This window comes from Stegodyphus dumicola, chromosome 1, assembly GCF_044657685.1.
Source record: "Stegodyphus dumicola isolate Sdum_Otavi_A_Nest chromosome 1, ASM4465768v1".
Lineage (NCBI taxonomy): Eukaryota > Metazoa > Arthropoda > Arachnida > Araneae > Eresidae > Stegodyphus > Stegodyphus dumicola.
Window position 1 is genome coordinate 102,593,133 of NC_140768.1, and position 17,602 is coordinate 102,610,734.

Sequence of the window (17,602 nt, forward strand, 5' to 3'; positions counted from 1 at the left end):
TTTGCAAAAAGACTATTTATTTTCACCAGTCTAATTTTTTTTCACTTCTTTGTTTTCACAAATGCAAATTTTTTGTTTTTGATTCTTTCTTATTACCACTAGTTTTTACTACAAATATACTTTTTCTTTTTGTTTTTAAAAATGCAAATTTTTTATACTTTTGAATTTTTTTTAAAAATTTAATATTATTTTTATTTATTTTAAGTTAAACTTTCTTACCAATTTTAAATAATTATTTATATTGCATTTTCATTTCTTCTGAAGTAAATTTACACTTATTTCTTTGGCTGCAAAATTTAAGGCGGAATTTACATGCACATCCATTTACTCTACAGGCTTCAATGAATAACACTTCTGTAAGTTAAAACTGACTTAAACCAATACATACAGTATACAATATAAACATCATTCCACACATTATGATCAGAATACATGAGCAAAATATTGCATTTTTTTAATTCTCTTAATCAGAGGTACACCGATTTATATATACATATGGACATAAACAGTACGAAATATAATACATAAAACAAATTAATGAACATTATATAACGTTATAGAACCAGTTCTAGAATGGTGCTATGTGGAAGGCTATCAAATACAGCATTTTTAAATAAATAGTGGAAGTATATTTTCATAATTATATAAGAATTTTAATCTGAGATAATTTTTTTTTTTTTTTTTTTTTTTTTTTTCAAATGACAGATTGTGAACAGTTATAGTTGTAACAGAGTCCATTAACCTATAGTAAGGCCAGATGTGGTGGTCTCTTTATTATGAAAGCATCTAATAGATGGGCCACCATTGTCTCCTATGAAGGAACGGACAGTTACAACCATGCCTTCTCCGGGATTCGAAACCAGGCCCTTTGGTATGGCAGTCAGACTCCCCTAACCACTATACTGTTTGGCGCGCTACGCTCGTATAATCATCTTTGGTTTTGCGCCATAATCTCTCACTCACTCACTCACTCTAACCACTATACTGTCTGGGCGGCATCTGAGTATTTAATACATATGTAGATCATATGAGCGGAAATGTAATAGATTAATACATATGTGAAATCGGATCTAAACGTAATTGCGCTATGTTTTTATCATAAATGCACATTACTTGGCTTTTAATACTAATTTAGCTAGATAACAGAACAAAATTATAATCAGTTACCAAACAAAACAAATCTTAATTCTCCTTTTTTTCGTATATTTTCTCTTTCTCCCTAGCTGCTATTTTCACATGATATTTACTTCCGCTGGCATAACAAAATGTCGCCCACATCCTTGAAGAAGTAAAATTGTCGCCACCAAGGCTGTTCTCCGAACTTAACCCGCTCGAATATCATTTTATCCTTTTTTTTCATCCCACATTTAGACATTCGATCTTATTAAATTTTAATGGTGACGTTAGACCTTCATTTCTTATAGTAGAAAAAGTACAAACAATACTAACATACATTTCAATAAGCTCAAGCCTCCCACTCTTCTGTTTTGTTCCATCTGATAAAACCTTAATGAATCACTTCACCGCATCATTTCGTAGTAAGAAGGCAATAGTTCTAGTGTAGAGTCCAAACATAAGATGCGTTAGTTTTAATATAAAAGATGTCTTTACATGACAATATTACTTTAAAAAGAATTCGACTGTCATTTTGTTCCGGGTACTAGATATGAAAATAAATGTAAATATTTTAATTTATTATGTAAAAGTATTTTTAAATACCTGGAATCTGTAAGAAACTGTTTGGCAATCACTATTTTACGCATTTCTTAGTTTTGAATTACATTTTAACAATAAGAGATTGGTTTTTATTAAATGGCAATTGCTATTTAATAAAAGTAAGAGTAAGTGAAATTGTTTTAAAGAGAAAATAAATATTGCTAGGATTTTCCTGTTAGCTTGTAATAAAAATAGATAATGTGATAAAAGACGCAGGACATGAAATCGTTGTGATATGGAATGTGATTTTGAAAATGATAAAGAAATTAAAGATATATGAAAAAAGAATGGGAAAGTGATTTTATACAACCTTTAAATCCTAGAAATGTTTTTTCAGGTGGTAGATGTGAACCTAATAAATTACAATGAAATGAAATATGATGAAAAAGGCAGATAAATTAATGTTGTTTCACTCTATCCAACTCTTAATTTCTTTCATGATTATCCGATAGAGCATCCTTACAAAATTTGCAATTATGAAAATTACAAAATTTGCCTGTGAATTATGATAAAAATTGGTATGGTTTGGTAAAATGTAAAGCATTAGCTCCTAGGAAAAAATACCATCTTATATTGCCTTTTAAAGGGGATAAATAATATTTTCATTATGTAAATCACGTTTAAAATTATTAAATGTAAATATTTCAAAATTGCCGCCTAAAAGAGAAAGTGTGAAGAATATCATAAATTAAGAAATAACGAATGTCAACTTTGATGAAAGAAGTTTCATAGGTACTTGGATAACAGAAAAAATTAAATTATTAATTGAAAAAGATATAAAATTGGCATTTAAAAAAAAAAACGAACGATTCCTTCAAAGAATATGTTAAACTGTTTTTACAAATTAAATTAGAATAAACAGATGACAAATGGTCTAATCATTTTAAAAATAAAGAAGAATATAAAAGAGCCCATTAGAGAAAATAGAAAAAACTTCAAGTATGAAACATATATATCAAAACTCCGACTTTAAAAGGTAGCGTGCCGGAAAGGGTTATGAGTTATCTGAATTGTTTGGCCTCGAAGTGAAATTTTTCTTAGTTGTTTCAGCAAGAAGCTGAAAATCTTTTATTTCTGTGAATTTTTTCCTTTCGCGGTAAGAAGTAAGCTTTTTATTCCAGAGACTGTTTTATGCTATTTGGCGAGATGGGACTCTTACTGAAACCCTGTCCACAGAAGATGAAATGGAATATGAAACCGCCAATGGCGAAACAGAAGATAATGAGAAAGCAGATGCTGTGAACTTCCCTAAGCCACACAAAGCAGCCATTAACGTATATCCACTTGTTATTTTCCAAAGAAAGGTTAACTGGAAAGAGTTAAAAAAGCAAATTGAGTCATTATGAAAGCAAAATGTAACAGGCGATATAAAGGGAGGAAATTTAAATATCAAACTTCACGATTTTGAGGATTATTTTAATGTTATAAGATTTTTCAACGAAAAAGCATTCCATATCATACTTGTGCGCTGAAATCTGACAAACCAGCCAAGGCTGTGATTAAGAAATTCTGTCAGACACTAATATGGCCGATATACGAGTAGAAGAAGAGCTAAAAGCTCAAAATATTCCATTCACTAAAGTATGACAACTCAGTTTAAAAATGGTAATATCATTCCTCTTCAATGGTTCTGGCGGAAACCCCTAGAAACCGAGAAGGGGAAAAGAATATATGACTTACCAAACTTTCACAGATATGAAAGTTATTGTGGAAGCTTATCAACCCAAACGATCTTCGATTCAACGTATGGGATGTTAAGATACGGGCATAAACAAAACACATGTTATAACAAACCATGACAAACCACTTCAAACATCATCAGTAAAGATGTTTGAAGTGTGTCTCATTTATCCCACATGGGAATGGGGACACTCAAAAGAAGGTGGTCCTGGAAAATATATTTTACATGGTGCGGACCATGTTCCCCCCTATAAAGGATGTCGAGCGCGTCTAAAAGACACGAAAAAAATTGGACAAACGGGAGAAAAAATAACTCCAGAAATTATACATGATAAAAACAAATTTCCCAAATTAACTAAAACTACGGAAACCAAAACTGATCAAGGATGAAAAAATTTCAAAGCAATCCTTAAAGAAGAAACTGAAATTGCAACCGCTGACCACTCTCTATTCGAAAGGCTAAAAATGTTATGGCAAAATATAATATAATTCATCGCTAAACTTTAAATAGGAATTGAAGTTGTTGAAATGGTAACTACTGTAGAACATGGCTTTAACATCTAATCGCGTATTATCACACAGCATGGGGACAGGAAACTGCTATATTAAAGTTTCCTTTTTCGATACCAACGGAATAAGGAGTAAAAAAAAAAAAAAAATCGAACTTCAAAACTGCCTAAAGAAACATAACCTCCTCTTCAATATAATGTATCTCAGGATCGCTTTAGTATTAATGGACATCACACAATATGCAGGAATCGAAACTACAACAGAGGTGGCGGCACAGAACTGTTAATTAAAAAAAATCTAAAATTCACCATAGGTTCTTTCCTTTCTGCTACACACGTCGAAGCCACAGCCACACTGATGCGTAGCTCTACGAGAAAAGCGTTCTTGTTCTTCTCGGTTTACAACCTACCTAGCCAGACTATGACAAATGAAGACACGTCATAAGAACAGAATATCCTGTCCTTATAGCCAGAAATTTAAATGCTAAATATTCCAGCTGTAATTCAAGAACCACGAATCTGAATGGAAGAATCTTAAATAATTTCACAATTCAACATAGTATTTAAATTAATGGACCTTCTTCTTCCACTCATATTCATCGTAATGGGACCGCACATGTTTTCGATTTCTTCCTGACAAAAGGAATCAATCAAACACCGCACTTGGAAGGGATTGAAGAACACAGTACCGATCATTGGGTTCTCAGTTTTAATTTCTGTGGTCTGTGCCCACCTAATCCCAAAAGTTAAAGGATTATGAATTGGCTTAAATTCAAAAATAAACTACAAAATATCAATTGCAGCCCTCAACTTCACAGCATCTCGGATACTGAATTAGCCATAACCAAATTAAACGACAGCTTTAATCGTGCACTGAAAAATTGATCACTCACCGAAACCTAAAATGAAAAACCGACCTAACATAAATCCGGATTTAAAACAGAATTAGAAGGAAAAAAAAAAAAAAAAAGGAGAATTAGCAGAGATCTGAATATTAAAAAAAACCTTAAATTTTCAGAATTTAATCAGCGAATAACGATCTCATAATTCAGGCAAAATTCTTGAAAATATAATATGTAATAGCACTATTTGGAGAATAGCGAGATCTCTGAGATCCGAACGTTGCAATAACATCTGACCTCTTCTTTACAGAAACATTTTAGCTCACTCAAAGAAAGAAGTCGCAGAATTTTTCACGAAAGAACTTTGAAAAACACATTATCCTAATGGGAGGTCCCCAACACGATGATCTGATCATCAATGAAGTTAAGAAAGTTAACAAAATATTCCGTATATTTCATCCATTGAAATTAATAACATCATAAAAAATTAAATGTTAAAGAAGACCGTGGATATGACGAAATATGTAATAAAGCCATCAAAGGAGCTCCGAGAAGATGCATCATACGCCTAACTAATATTGTGAATGCATGCTTAAGATCGAGTTAGAAAAGGCTTTCGATAGGATATGACGCCCGCATTAAATTACAAACTGATCTCTATTAAGGTACCGCAAAACTTGATTCTACTTTTTAATCCATATTTAAAATGTCGCATCATCCCAATCAGAATCGAGGATATACTTTCTAATAAAAAAAGTACTATACCGGATGAACCGCAAGGCGAAATCTCAACTCCGGGACTCTTCAAAATTTATCTCAATGATCTGCTTGAACTCCTATATTGCAAGATTGCAAAATATAATGGCGATACTGTTGCGTGCAGATCCTGAAACTCCCAGCATGCTATTGATAATTTACAATTTGGACTTAACGTTATGGCACACTAGTGCAGTTTAGGGAAACTAAAATTAAACACAAACAAGTACAGTGCCATTCTATTCAGGAGATACGGTAAAAACCATAAAGGCAATCTCAACACGAAGATAGAAAACCATCCATTCCCAGTTATGAACTCTGTTAAATATGTGAGACTCATGTTGGATGAGCAGTTAAATTTAAAGAGCATATTAATTATGCGCTCAGTGAAGCAAATGCCGCCTACATGTCTATATCTACAGATTAATTAGTTGTAAATCTAAACTACATCTAAAAGTGATAAAATTTCTTTATGTTGCACATATTCACCCTACTCTTCTCTGCGGAGTTCTAAATTGGGAAACCGCTCCAAAAGCCTACCATAAGAAAATTGGATTTTTTTTAAACAAAATTCTCAGAAACATTAGCAATACCCTTTGGTTTGTGCGAAACATCCTTTTAAATCAAAATCTCGATTTCCCATGTGTTCAAGATTTCATGTTGATGAACGCTCCTAAATTCTACAAATCTATTGCAAGTTCTGACTATCTACCTATTATTAATTTAATAAACTATGATATACCGATATTGTATCTCTAGAAGCGGATGAGGACGATTTTTCACAATGCAGCTTGTACACTGCTCAAAAAAAAAACAAAAAAACAAAAAAAAAAAAAAAAGGGACAGTTCTATATCTCCCATTCTACTGGGCCGATTGACAAAATTCAAATTGCGTTCTTCATGTCTCGAAAGCGCGACTTTGGATATATATTAGATTTATATATAGCACTACTCTAACATAGGTATTTTGACACAAAATCGGACTTTTTCTGAAATAACATACCAATTTTTTTACATATTTCGATTCTACAACTCAAATTACGCCTAAATATGAAATTTTGTAAAATTTGGAGCGAAATTTACAAAGAAATTCACAAATTTATGTTGGCATTTTTTTTTCAGTTTGCGCCAAGAATAGTTCACTTCTTAATATATGGCAACCTAGTTTCCTTTCCCGTAAGAGGCAAAAAAGTCACCATCGTTCCTTTTTTCCAAATAATATTCTTCATATTATATTTTTAATTATAACTGTTATTATTTTAAGTAATTTTTTCTTTTTCAAATTTCATTTTAATTGTTTAAGTTGCATGGTTTTTTCGAATAACTGTTTTAAAATTTTCTGTTTACCTATTCTAACTACGTAAATAAAGGTGCAGCGTTTATTTTTTTTTTCAAATAGTTTTCTTTATATATATATTTTTTGTCATAGTTATTATTTTAGGTATTTTTTAAATTTTTATACTTTTATTTTAATTGTTTGTGTTGCATTGCCTCTTCAGATAATTATTTTAAAACTTTCTATTTATTCCTTTGAACTGAACATTTTAAATATATTTATTAATATAAATTTTCCAGAATTTGATTTTATTTATTTGAATTGCGTTTCTTTCTGAAGAATACTTTGCAACCCAGACTACGATGCGTTTGAAAACTGCATAATTAAAAGAGAAAATACAGTAAAGCACAGTTAACACGCCTCTCAATTTTCCGTTCATAAAAGATATATATAAATAAGAGAGATGTATAACCGACATTTTAACGTAGGATGACTTGCACACACTGCTTTAAACAGTTTTATCATTGTGCCCATTGCTTTACTCAATTTTATCCTACATTTGGTTTCTTAAAATGTTATTTATATTTTAGTCAAATATTTTATTTTTGAAATCGCAAGAATCAAATATCATACGATTAAAAGGTTTTAAATTAAAAAAAAAAAAAAATACAAATACTAAATTTTATGCAAAAATTTATTTTTTCTTTTCTTTTTCTTCAGGCATTCTACTAAATTCATACAACCATACTCTATGACATTTTAGACTATATGGTTGTATAAATTTAGTATAAATTTATACAACCATATAGTCTAAAACCAGTCGCTCTTCACTTTAATCTGCAATGATATCGTTTTTATCTTTTCTGTTAACACAAGCTCAATTGATGGTATTTGCTGGTTCTTGCTCTTTATCTTTAGGCTTTCTTCTTGCTCTTTTTCTTCAGGCATTCTGCAAGTATATTAAAAAGCATCCAACTTTTCAAAATATCTTGGTATTTCTGACAATCATTTTAAATAAAGTTATCGCCTTCCATTTCATAAAGGCCCACAAACGGCCGAGAGGTAAAGTCGCTGAACACTGGTAGTTCACTCCGGGGTTCTAATCCCAGTAAACGGAAGGTTGCATGGGCGTTTTCGTGGATTTTTTCATGTGTACCGTGTATGCTAGCTGGTTTCCCTTAGAAAGTTCTTCACGAAGTATTTCGTCAGAGCCTTTATCAGTCTTTAGAGGCTAACCATTTTGAAGGTATGAGATGAAAGGAAAGACTGGTTTCATCAAGAGGTTTTGGTTTACTTAATTATGACTAGGACACTAGGGCTATCTACCTAAGGGAAGGGATACCTTAGTGGAGGACTTTCTAAGGGAAACTGGCTCACATACACGTTACACACGGGGAAAATCAGGAAAACGCCCATGCAGCCAGCCCGTTCGCGGGATTCGAACCTCGGACCGAACTACCAGTGTTCAGCGACTTTACCGCTCCGCCGCTGTTTCATCAGGAGGAGAAAAAAAAAAAAAAAAAAAAAAAAAAACGTCTTTAGGTGACATCCACATACAAAATACTGGATAAACTCCTGAATCTTCAAATAATTCGACTGAGAAAATCATGGGATTCTCCATTTATGATACGATATGATGTTCTATAACGTAATTTAAATTTATACAACCATATAGTTTAAAACCAGTCGCTCTTCACTTTAATCTGCAATGATATCGTTTTTATCTTTTCTGTTAACACAAGCTGAATTGATGGTATTTGCTGGTGTACACGTCCAAGTGTTTTCTCTTTGAACACCCAAATTCTTTGAAGTATCCTGAAGGTATATTGAAAAGCGTCCAACTTTTTGAAACATCTTGGTATGTCTGACAGCCAAATTTCCCTGACATTTTTTGCTGACTTTTCTCCCTAATTTTCTTCTTTCCTTCTACAGTTATTTTCAGTGCTCACACAAGAAAATTAAGATTTTTCGATTGCTTCACTTCCATAATTTTGCATTCTTGTCAATTTTTTAAAATATCAGTTACATGAATTGCGTTTCAGCTGAAGACAGATTTTCATTTTCTAGTCATTTTCCTATAAATAAAGTTTAAAGCGAAGTCCAAAGGATAAACATTTTAATTAAAAGATTTTTGCTAAATGACAAAGAAATAAAACAGTCCAACAGGGTTTATTCTGTACCTCCGAGTAACCCGATTCTTATATCGGCTGAAACAATCTAAATCATATTAAAGATCATGTTTTTTTTATACAATCTATAACGCGAGAGAAAAATTAGCTTCTTAAAACATTCTTTCTAAGAGGATTAATGTAAAAGATTATATTTATATATATTTTTTTAAAGCTGGGACCAAACTGTCAAACTTTTAAAGTTTAATTTACATGGTGGTTATAATTAAAGTTCCAATTTGAAATGGTCATAAAAGGAAAACAACCGGACCAAATGTTATCAAACTTGGGAATTGTGTATTGGAGGTTATGAGAATCTATTTTCTGCGGACAAAAAAAAAAAAAAAAAAAAAAAAGAGTTCAAAAACTCACCACTAGAGGGGAAATAGTGCTGTATACAATATTGTTAAATGAAATAAAACATGAAAGCATCTCTTTAAAATGTGTCTAATAGTTTCCGAAATGTGTTACAAAGCATGTTCAATGTAGCGTCCAACAAGTTCAATAATGTTACGAAATGTTACGAAGCAAGTTAATGTTGTTAATGTTACAAAAACAAGTTAAATCCTGTTTCTGCATTCTCAACAGCAGCTCTTAGCATATCAGGAGGAATGTTACGGACATACCAGTGTATCACTTTTTCATTTCAGCTAAATTGTTTAGACTATCACCATAAACAGTGCTTTTGAGATAACCCCATAGCAAAAAGTTACAGAGGTTGAGGCCTGGTGGGAAAAGGGGAAGTGTTCGCCTATAAGACGTTCATTCGTGAAATCTTGCCTAAATAACTGTGCGACACACGTCAGGTGGGACCCAGCCCTGCATAAAAATCGTAGTATCTAAAATGCCACGTTACTGCAGTTCATGCATCACAAAACATTTTAACATTGACTCTAAGTGAGCTGCAATCACAGTGGTCCAGCTGTCGACTGCTCTTCAGAGAAAAATGGTTCAGTTATAAAACTAGCTGTCATTCAACACTAAACGGTGTGCAATGACTGCTATGCAATCGAATGCAGTATGAGAATGCAATGGAACTAGATAGATAACATGAGGGATTTCTTTGGCCCAAATCGATTAAAAGCGTTTTGAATCAGTATCTTCATGTTTTAGGGCCGAATTCAGGCTTCAAAAATTACAAATTAGCGATCTGTAAGAAAATGATTTCCAGATTGTACGCACTTGTGCGAGTGATTTGCGATCTCACATTTTGTAATTGCTAATTCACGGTTGTTTTTACGGACGAATTTCTCACTTACACGGATGGCGGACTCGCCGTTTGTCGAATTTAACGCCTTTAATTTAATTTGCCTACTTCAAAGTTTCTTAAGGGTATACAACATATTAAACCCATATTAAAGGTTAAGTTAGATTCCAACCCATATTTCGTTTAACAATATTGCATACAGCGCCATCTCCCTCCTGGTGTGAGGTTTCGAAATACTTTTTTTTCGTGGAAAACAAATTCCCATGACCTCCTTTACATGATTACCAAGTTTGATAACATTTGATCCAGTAGTTTTCCTTTTATGACCGTTTCAATGTGGAACTTCAATTATAACCACTCTGTATATTATTAAATTTTAATTTGAAGCTATGCGTTATATTAATGCGTAAATTTTTCGCTTTATGGAAAAATAAAGAATCGAAGCAAATATACTTAGGATAATATACCAAAAACTGAAAAATTTCCCCTCCCTCCGAAAATAAAATATTGAAACTTCCACTTTTTATTTATTGGGTTATCGAAATATTTAATTTGACTTATCTTCTAAGTCCTAGTTCCGACGATAATTCCGTCAAAAATTCCGAATTACTTAAGCTGAAGTAAAAAATTTTGTATATATTCACTGTATGTTAATAAAGTAATCAGAGTGTAATAAAAATATATTATAGAATTTACGTTGATGCAACTTTTTGTCTGACTGCACAACATGAAATGGAAGAGAAGGCTTGTAGAGATCTGTTTTTGACATGCCTCTAAAAGTAAATGTCATACTACTTTTGCCTCTTCAACGTCAAAAAATTTTCCTTTGAGAGGCAACTTTAGGTTTTGGGAAAGAAAAAAATCACAAGAAGACAAATTTGAAGAGCATGCAGGACGCTTGAGTACGCATACTTATTTTCGGAACACAAGCGGTTCTCCGACTGGTTATTGAATAATGAAAAGATGCATTGTCATGCAATACAAAACATTTGGAATACGTTTTCTGACTGAAAACGTAAGATTAAAAGTCATCTGCTTAATTCACAGCCATTTACAAGTCAACTACTCGGGCAATTGCAGAATCGTTTTGATCCTGAGGCTGTAAGACAAACCTAATATCACTGGATTCAAACACTTGTTTAATCTTTTGAGAACGTTCCTTCTTTAGCTCATATTCCAAGAATATTAAGTGAATACAATTATTGCAAAAGAAACTGAATATTCATTTGCACTACGGCTTGGTAGTTTACTAACAAGTTAACAAAACTTAAATTCTGCTTTTTGTGTCTAAGAATACAACAATATTTTAAATATTTACAAATATTAAACTGGAGCCTCAACAGTTGCCTAGCATTTGAAGATTGTTAAATACTAATTGTTTGTTGCGAAGTCTAAGCCAGGCTGCATGGTTGGTTTTCGTAGTATTTTAGGTTCTCTATGAAAGCATCTTAATCAATTAGCTCCCATGTTCTTTCTATATTCAAATAACCAACTAACATAGTTTAAGCATGAATTCCAAGTGAAGTTACTAGCAAAACCCGAATACTCATTAAAAATCATGTAGCTTGCCAATTGGGAGTAACACGAAAGATATGGCGCCAATAATTGAATTGCTGTTACGGTACGCTGTTTCTAAACTTAGATGGTCATTCCTTAATTAAATAGCCCACCAGCGGCCAAGCGGTAAAGACGCTGAACACTGGTAGTTCGAATCCCACGAACGGGCTGGCCGCATGGGTGTTTTTGTGGTTTTCCCAATGTGTAACGTGTATACGAGCCAGTTTCCTTAGAAATTCCTCCACGAAGGCATCCCTTTAAGCAGATAGCCCTCGTGTGCTTTGCCATAATTAAATAATCCAATCCAATCCAATCCCATCCTTAATTAAATATAATTGATTTGTAACTTCTACTAGAGCTGACAGTAAGAATTGAAGTGCAAATAAATAATGTCATGTGCAATCTTTATTAATATAAAATTAAAAATATTTGCATTCAGACAGAAAGTTTTTTGAAATATTTGCAATTACTTTATAAGAAGGCTTTATTAATAACCGTAATAATTAATTATTATATTACTGATGATTAGGATTCAGTTCTTGAAAATTACATTCTAAATTAGAATTTTAAGGATATAATGAAAATACGCTGCGAACAAAAATACATTTTAGGATAAAAAATGAGTTCATATTTTATGTTTTAAAACTTCTTAAATTCATTTAATAAACATCGTATCCTCGTTGTTAATTGAATCCAGAATGTTGGGTGTCGTTTATATAATTATTCTTACTTGTCCACAGAACCTGCTGACTTTTCCAGCCATTAAGTAGCTGCAGATCATTTCTACATAACCATTGAACTTCCATTAATTCAGTCTCTAGAGGGTTGTATGTTTATATCATAATTTGACTTTTATAAAAATTATTATTCTAAATCTTATGTTTTTATAAAAATATACTGTGCTTTAAAAATATGGATGATAGTATCAGCCGCTCTTTTAGCCAGTTCAAAAGCAACAGTTTGTTTAAAAATAAATTATGCAGTTAATGTCATATAATTCAAATAAACATCAAATGAAAATTCTCAGTTTTAGACAATTCGATTTAAACGAAGTAAAGTAGCAGACGATAAAATGCCGAAGGTAAAAATTTACTCTTATTTTTTTAAAAAAAAGGAAGATAGAGAGAAATTTTAAAAAAATAGTTAAAAATTTGAATAATGTCATCTATAATTTTAAAAAAATAGCTTTTCATATAGTATTAATAAATATTTATTACGCATCATTAAGGGAAAAAATTTCATATAATTAATTCTCCGTAAAATTTTACTTGAAATTTAAGGTTAAAAATAGCTGTGGCAATTTACTGTAACAAAAATCCATAGAGCACATTTGGCGTTACTATCGCTCAAGAAAAAAGATGCCAACTTTCAAAACGCAAAAATATGTAAATTCGTGTATATCTTAGAAAATTTTGAATAAAAAAGTCTAATTTTTTGCTGATATTCTTAAAAATACACCTACTTTAAGATGATGGTAAAAATTTTATAGGTTATCATTCAAAATTTTTTTCAAAAAATTTATAAAAATTATTTAAAAATAGAAATTTAAAAAATAAAACACAAAAAATGGGTTAAATTTTATTTGGAATGAACCTAAATTTTGAAATGTGAAAGGAAAAATAATAAAAGATTAATAAAAAAAAGAGATATTAATAAATATTTACCAAATTCAATTAACATTGAGGAGCTAAAATTTTGACAGCTAATATTTTAAAAACTACTCGTACGATTTTTACAAAACTTGGTATTCTGACATAATTTGAGTCATAGAATCGAAATATGGGAAAAAAATGATATGTTATTTCAGAAAAAGTCTGATTTTGTGTCAAAATACCTATGTTAGAATAGTGCTACATATAAATCTAATATATATTCTAAGTCGCGCTTTCGTGACATGAAAAACACAGTTTGAACTTTGTCAATCGGCCTAGTAGAACGGAAGATATAGCACAGTCCCTTTTTTTTTTTTTTTGAGCAGTGTATAGTTGAATGTCAGTATCTCATGGAAATTAAAAATTGTTTAAGATAGAGTTGATACACAGTAGGGCTTTAATTTATGTGTACAAAAAAATTAATTACATAGAAAATACCTGACACATACAGCATGTGAAAATAAAAAAACAGATAATTTTTAAAATATCTCCACAAAACATTAAAAGTACAGTGTACATTAAAAGTTCCAATATCTCATAGGAAAACACAATTCAAGATAAAAAGTTCATAGATAATAGGGTTTTAATTCCCAATAACCTTCTGACAAAGAATACATAAAAGACTTATAACATGGAAAACATGTCACACATACTATATGTGAAAATAATAAAATAGATTATTTTAAAAATATTTCCATAAAACTTTGAAACTGCAGTCGACTGCTAATATCTCATGCCAAAATAAAAAGTTTAAAATAAATAGCTCATAAATAATGGGGTAATAATTTCTGATCAATTTAAGACTAAGATTGCATAAAAGATTTATAATATAGAATGCATGTAAATAAAAAAAAAATAGAAAATATTATTAATCATTAAGTTTAACTTTCTGAGGTTTGAATGGAATCATTTCATCAGATACATAATAAAAGCAGGTTACAACAAACGTAATTTCACAAATCTGTGTCCAATATACCTTAGTATATGTAATGAAGTTAAGTCAGCTTTTAGTTAAAATGATTTGTATCATATCTCATACATGTGTGGTTTCTCAGCTGCTTTTAAAAGCAAGCACATCCTGTGTGGGTATCTCTAGTTAACCTACCAGCTCATTTAAGAGATATACAACTTTTCTCATGTATGCATAGGTGTATGATTTCAAACTAACATTTTTTTGGAATGACTCATTACATACCTCAGGTACAAGGTACATCTCCTGAGTGAAGAAGTAAATGTTTCTTTAAATCACACTTTTGTCTATATGATTTGTTGCATATCTCACATACATGAGGTTTTTCTCCTGTATGAATAAACATATGTCTATTTAAAACACTCTTTAATGTAAATGACTTGTTACATGTTGCACACACATGAGATTTCTTTCCTGTATGCACGAGTACATGTCTGTTTAAAGTACTTCTATCTCCAAATGACTTATCGCATACCTCACAAACATGAGGTTTCTCTCCTGTATGAATATTCATATGTCTATTTAAACTGCCTTTTAGTGCAAATGACTTGTTACAAATCTCGCACACATGAGATTTCTTTCCTGTATGAATAACAGCATGCTTGTTTAAAGTACTTTTGTCTGTAAATGATTTATTACATACTTCACATATGAAAGGTTTTCCAGCTTTATGAAGAAACATATGTCTGTTTAAATCAACCTTCAGTCTAAACATCTTGGTACAGATATCACACACATGAGGTTTTTCTCCCGTGTGAAGAAGCATATGAATATTAAGTTCACTCTTTTCTTTAAATGTCTTATTGCATACTTCACACACATTTTCTTGTGTGTGAATACGCAAATGCCTATTTAATTTATTCCTTGCTCTAAATGATTTGTGGCATATCTCACACACATGAGGTTTCTCTCCTGTGTGAAGAAGCATATGTTTATTTAAAGTATTTTTTAATCTAAATGATTTGTTACAAACAGGACACACCTGAGGTTTTTCTCCTGTGTGTACAAGCAGATGCAAGTTTAATCTATCCCTTTGTTTAAATGATTTATTACATACCTCACACACATAAGGTTTTTCTCCTGTGTGGAGAAATATATGTTTATGTAAAGTTGTTTTCAGTCTAAATGATTTGTTACATATATGACACAAATGCGGTTTTTCTCCTGTGTGGATGAGCATATGCGTTTTTAATTTGCATTTTTCTCTGTATGTCTTGTTACATACCTCACACACATGAGGTTTTTCTCCTGAATGAAGAAGCATATGTATGCTAAGTTTACTCTTTTCTCTAAATGGCTTCTTACATACGTCACACACATGAAGGTTCTCTCCTGTGTGAATAAGCATATGCATGTTTTAATTAACTGTTTCTGTAAATGATTTAGAACATACCTCACACACAAGAGATTTCTCTCTTGAATGAAGATACATATGTCTATTTAAAATATGCTTGAATCTAAATGATTTGTCACATATCTCACACACATGAGGTTTCTCTCTTGTGTGAAGAAATATGTTTTTTGAAATAATGCTTTAGTCTAAATCATTTGCTACATATATGCACTCATGAGCTGAGCAGATGCTTTTTAATTTAGCCTTTTCTCTGAATGTCTTGTTACACACCTCACATATGAGGTTTTTCTTTTGTATTAATAAAATATAGTTCTTTAAATCAGTCCTTTTGTATACAATTTATCAAACACCTCACAGAGTTTGCATGCTCTACAAAAGCACATGCCTGTTTTAAACACTGTTGTGTTTAAATAACTTGTTATATGCCTCACACATATTAGGTTTTCCTTAAGTAAATAAGCATATCAATGTTTAATCTATTACATACCTTAGACATACATAGTTTCAGCTCCATCTGTGGATTTTTATATCACTTTTTCATCTACATGATTTATTACATAACACACAAATAAATTCTTTTCACATGCAGATAAGTATGCATTACCTTTTACGTAAATGATTTCTTATATATATATATATATATATTACATACCATGCGTGACACTGTTATGATGACTTTTTGCACACTTCACTAAAGTTTCCTGCATACAGAAACAAGTATGTGTGTATTTCATATAATGTGTTATAGATGTTATGGTGATGTCAATGTTCTGCATGAATAGAAATGATGTTAATTCTATTATAAGTTTTACCTAAATTATAGTCTAAATGCTATGATAGCTTTTTCCTCCCAATGCACAGATACATGGGCCTATCTTCGTAAAAATGTTAATATCCACTATGCATGAGTCTTATATCTTGTGTGATACAAGTAGTCAATCTCCATGAACACTTACTCAACGATTAACCTTTTTCCCCCTGCCATTTCTTTTCTGAGTCTATATATATAATTTTATATCTAAAGTACCACACTAATGCTGCATGACTTCAATTGTACTAGCAACTGTTACTCAGTGCTTGTTAATTTCAAATTGCTTCTTGCTATATTTACATAACTACCTGCGTTTATTTAATATGTAACAATTAAATATAATTTTCTACACAACTAAACATGTTGCTTTCCATATTTGCGCATACATATGCGTGTTTGTGTTTAAATTGCAGTTTTGTATGACGTATACTTGATACGTGTCTTCAATGGGTACTTCTTAAGTTTGCAAATAAACCCATATATACTTCATTTTCAGAATAGTGATACACTCAGGATTTTAATATAATATCATTAGGACTTCTTGAATAGAGTTCAATATAATCGAAAGAAGGACAGAATAGATTCCACATTTTGATGCAAGGCATACGCTAAGCAAGTTAAGTATTTTGCAATTGGGAACGGAAACATAATATTACTTTGTGATAAAACACGTCGTGTCCGTTGCTAACAACCAAAGAGGTTAGAATAGACTTCTTGCTAACAATTAGAGCTGGAGCAAACCGCATGTATTCGTTACTGAGTAACGGGTACATCGGTTAACTCGAAGTACCGATTCGGTACTCACAAATTCATTTCGTTACTCGCATCTGTCGTACGATGCGGTTTGTTCGAGTACGAATGATGCGGTTTCTATGCGCAAGGAGGTTAGAATAGATGGAGTGAGCCTTCCCCGTATGTTCCCATGCAATGAAAATGAAGCCATGATACGTCACGATGCGTGACGTCACGACTGATATGTGTTAGAGCTACTAGAGATACAGGCTGACTCGTCAGCCATTTTGAATCTAAGCTTTAGGGTTGCAATTTAGGTGTGGAGCGGCAACTTTGGCTCTTTAGCGCTGTCCGCTAAAATTTAACATTCTA